At 34.5% G+C, this 5215-nt stretch overlaps 1 protein-coding gene across 1 annotated transcript in view; it reads left to right on the plus strand.

Moving 5' to 3' along the window:
* Positions 1-1528: 1528 nt before the first annotated feature.
* LOC111088792 (anoctamin-8-like) overlaps positions 1529-5215 on the plus strand; it is a gene marked incomplete at its 3' end in the record, with an annotated part of 96202 nt that continues 92515 nt past the window's right edge. Inside the window, exon 1 of the mRNA XM_022399771.1 lies at positions 1529-1607. The remainder of the gene's footprint in view (positions 1608-5215) is intronic.

Consider the following 5215-nt stretch of genomic DNA (forward strand, 5'->3'; position numbering starts at 1 on the left):
CTGTGATTACGATTCTTTTGTATTATTATAGAAATCCTATATTTACCTCTGCAATAAATGTTTTCATAAGTGAAATAGTCACGACTTCATATATGTTTGTAATAATAATAATAGGAAGACAACCAATGATTTATACGGAAAAGTTTTATTGATGGTGGAACATACATGTTTCAACAGAACATTGTTCTGTCTTATGTCGAAACTTGTAGTATGTTCCACCATCAATATAACTTTTCCTTATAAATCATTGGTTGTCTACCTATTATTATATTAACTTAATGTGCTTCCTTACTTAAGTATATATATTTGTAGTATAATTGAAAAATAATAAGGTATTCTGTATCGACAAAATAAAACCTTTCATTGGCAGACATAAGTGACATTGTTCCTTTGTTTTTATAATAAGTTGCCAATCTCCGATAGATTTTCAAAGCTGTAGCCTACAGGTCAAATTGGGTGTGTTTACTTATAGAGTAAGTAATACGTCAAGTTACAGGAATGATTGGGTGTGTTTACTTATAGAGTAAGTAATACGTCAAGTTACAGGAATGATTGGGTGTGTATTTACTTGTATTTATTTGCGGACATATTGTTTATTCTACAAGTAAACACACATAATAATTCCTGTAACTTGACATATTACTTACTCTATAAGTAAAGACACACAATAATTCCTGTAACTTGACGTATTACTTACTCTATAAGTAAAGACACACAATAATTCCTGTAACTTGACATATTACTTACTCTATAAGTAAACAACACACCCAATAATTCCGGTAACTTGACGTATTACTTACTCTACAAGTAAACAACACACCCAATAATTCCTGTAACTTGACATATTATCTACTCTACAAGTAAACACACCCAATAATTCCTGTAACTTGACATATTACTTACTCTATAAGTAAATACACCCAATAATTCCTGTAACTTGACATATTACTTACTCTACAAGTAAATAACACACCCAATAATTCCTGTAACTTGACGTATTACTTACTCTATAAGTAAAGACACACAATAATTCCTGTAACTTGACATATTACTTACTCTATAAGTAAATACACCCAATAATTCCTGTAACTTGACATATTACTTACTCTACAAGTAAATAACACACCCAATAATTCCTGTAACTTGACGTATTACTTACTCTATAAGTAAAGACACACAATAATTCCTGTAACTTGACATATTACTTACTCTATAAGTAAATACACCCAATAATTCCTGTAACTTGACATATTACTTACTCTACAAGTAAATACACATAATAATTCCTGTAACTTGACATATTACTTACTCTACAAGTAAACACACCCAATCATTCCTGTACTTGACATATTACTTACTCTACAAGTAAATACACTCAATAATTCCTGTATTTACTGTAACTTGACGTATCATATTCTCCTTTGATTTCATTGGTGGATTCTTACAATTACTAAATAACTAAATGAAAATTGAAGGAAATGTTCAAATATCTGAAACTAAAAAATAATTTTTGTTTTTGAACAAGAAACGAGATTCCTTCGTATTGATAACAAGAAAAATGTGACAGAATAAGGGAACCACTAGAGACGGGGTACAGATCGAAACAAGTAAGATCATTGATCATCTTATTAATTTACTTTTAAAATATGTCGTCACCGATCTTGTCAAAACTGATACACTTAATAAGCACTTATTGTAAGGCTTACAATCGATTCAATTACTTCCACGTAAAGAAGTAACTATTCCATTAAACACGTTATAACATGACTACCTAGTGAGAGCTTTATTCTTGTTTTACTCGGCAAATTATGTCATAAAATTAATTACTCCATAGTCATGTGGGGATTATAATCAATAGGGTGACTACTTCTCCCGTACAAAGATTTAGTTTTTAATTGAGTTCCTACATGAGGCTTCCAGTATATTCACCTTACATGTCTCGGTAAATCATGTTGAAAACGAAACATTTGATCTTAACCTCGTTAAATCATTTCTGGATAAAAAGATCTAAGCTTCTACGTGGACGTCCCCTACTGACACAGTCTGTGCACTTATAACAATAGAAACCGGGTTTCGATACCAGCGCAGATAGCCCATTGTGTAGTTAACTACATACAAAAACAATACGACAGGTCGCCTTTCAGCTGTCGTGGACAGGGGGCGCTCAACTCGCCATCCGCGTGTTCGAATCCCCATCTCACCAAACATGCTCGCCCTTTCAGCCGTGAAGACGTTATTATAGACCAAGAGTTGGCGGTGGGTGGTGATGACTAGCTGCTTTCTCTCTGGTCTTTTACTGCTAAATTAGGAACGGCTAGCACAGATGGCCCTCGTGTAGGTTGGCGCGAAATTCATAACAAACCAAACAACTTTTCATCCGGGTTATCCTGAAAATTTCGTTGTATGGGAGGGAATGATGTTTTGTTCTAAATAATTGTTTTACTTTGAAAACCAGCATAATTCGGTTTCCAACACGAAAATTCTCAGTTTCGACCATTAACAAACATAACCATCAAGTTATCGACTTGATAAATGTTTCACACACTCTAAAAAAACCTGAAATTCAAAAACAGCTAAAATGCATCATTTAACGTTAACAGTGGCATTTTTTTTCTGTTTTTGAATTTTAAATAAAGTTATCGACTTATTTCTATACCTTTCACTACACTTATTGTGTGTGGCATTAACACAATAACGTGTTATTGGCTGTTATAACGCGGTTCATTTGCTATCTAAAAGACAGAGAATCGCAGTGGTAGTTAGCGGGGTTCATTATAATATTGGTGGCAGTTTGGTTTATTTGTGTGAGTCGAATGTTATTCGGGAATCCGTAAACAATTTGGGATAAAACAGTTTTGAAAAAGGGGCTACACCAAAACGGTAACTGTAGAAATTAATACAGCAGTATTACAGGGTTTAGAAAAACCTGTCAAGAATCTCTGTTACTAATAGCTGAATTTATACGTGCAATGCTAAACGAATATCAAGTTAATAAGATCAGTGTTAAACTATCGAATGTTCAAGATAATTCCATATTTTCAGTTGTTAAACTAAACTCCTATATAGTTTCATAAATCAGCGTTTACAGAAAGAAACTGTAAACCCCAAAGTTCTGTTGGAAATTTGAACAAAACAAGGAGAAACTATGAGTGAAAGCTGTTCTGGCTTCTTCTTGGCACGTGCTGTATTCTTTCATATCATGTTACTACTTTTCATGTCGGAGGAACTCGCCCAAAGTTAGCGTAGAAATTCTTCAGTTTGTCGTTTCTTTGGTCTTGGCTTGAGTTAATTGTTTGAATAATTTGTTTCTGTAAACTGGTTGACTAATTTCTTTCTGTAAACTGGTTGACTACTTTTCTTTAAAACACCTAGAACAAACAGAGTAAAGTTTATTAACCCAGAATTATTATCTATTTCTTGCTTAAAGGTTTTTAGAAGTACTCAAACAGAGATAAATTGAACAAAGAATGTTTGAGATTAATCAATAGTGCTTTAACGCAACTGAACTCATGTGACCCGTGGACAAATATTCTAAGTACGTTGTGTTCTAAGTTGTCTTTTATCCCCTACAGTGAAACTATATGGATGTGGTGTTTGTATTGTAAAATATAGAACACTGATGCTATTTTGTTCTTGACGAGGAGTGAACTTCCCCGAAACGATAAGTAGTAAGTGGTGGATCAAATAACAGATCAGGATTCATATTTATATGAGGCCTGACGTGGCCTAGTGGTTAGAGCACTTGACTCACAATCTGCGGGTCGTAGATTCGAATCCCGTCAACGATCATGCTTGCCCTTTCAGCCGTGTTATAATGTGACGGTCAATTCTACTAGTTGATTACAAGAGTTGGCGGTAGGTGGTGTTGGCTACCCTCCCTCTAATCTATCACTTCTAAATTTGGGACGGCTAGCGCAGATAGCCCTCGAGTAACTTTGCGCGGTATTAAACAAATAATATTTTTTGTTTTCTTTAAACAAAATTGAATATGTTAGGAGCTGGCACTTGAAACTTCTTTCTGGACAAGAGTAACTTATACTTCTAAAAAAAATGTACACCTTTAAGTACACACACATATTACTAAATAATATACAATTATCGAGTGTGCCGCCATGATCTGCGTTTTGAGAATCTACCGAAACAGTTTCTTCGCGTTCTATAAGTGGAAATATAAGTTTCTAAAAGTTAGCGTATACTTGGGTATAACCGTGACACGACTCCAGGTGGTATTCGGAGATTAGGACATGTAAAAGATGGGACAGAAAACCTATGGCGCGTCATGCTGAGACTGGTTCATTACATCCGGAATACGGACGTGACCTTGGCGAAACATGGCACTAAATTGTTGGACAAGTGTCCAAACAGAATGTTAGTATATAAATTAGCCGCTAGGATAGAAGCTACACACATTTTATATAAAACACAAAAATCTTAAATTTAAACGATTTTATTCCTCACGGGTTTCGCACGGGTTTACTGTCCTCTGTCTGTGTGTTTGTCTTGTTTATTTTTTTTTTTAGTTTATATATATATATAATTTTCTGGATGTTAGTGTTATATATTTTCTCATTTGGATAAATGGACTGCAAAACCCAGGGGGAGGGGCACTTACCCCCGATTTTGACCCGGTAGCGAACTTCCCCTTTGAATGGGGAATAGTTTATAGCTATCATAGAAAGTCGCCGTTCCAGTTCTGAAATTCGATGGTTACGGTTAACATAGCAAATAAGGTGCCCCCCCCCTCAATTTAAATATGTGCCGCCGCCTATAATTTCACACACGAGGAGGGGGGGGTACTTTAGGTATTAGCATAAGTTCTTACAAAGTTCAGCTTGATTAGATAGTGCCGTTAAATTATGACGTACTGCTGTTTTCAACACAAAGGATCGTAAAGTATGTTTCAGGGTATGTTTCAGGCAGGTGTTATCTTGGAAGTTTAAACAGATGATTTGTGATTGGTTTAAAGTATGTTTCAGGTGTTATCTTGGAAGTTTAAATAGATGATTTGTGATTGGTTTAAAAACATACTTTAAACCAATCACAAATCATCTATTTAAACTTCCAAGATAACACCTGAAACATACTTTAAACCAATCACAAATCATCTGTTTAAACTTCCAAGATAACACCTGAAACATACTTTAAACCAATCACAAATCATCTGTTTAAACTTCCAAGATAACACCTGAAACATACTTTAAACCAATCACAAATC

The sequence above is a fragment of the Limulus polyphemus genome, unplaced genomic scaffold (assembly GCF_000517525.1).
Source record: "Limulus polyphemus unplaced genomic scaffold, Limulus_polyphemus-2.1.2 Scaffold4445, whole genome shotgun sequence".
NCBI lineage: Eukaryota > Metazoa > Arthropoda > Merostomata > Xiphosura > Limulidae > Limulus > Limulus polyphemus.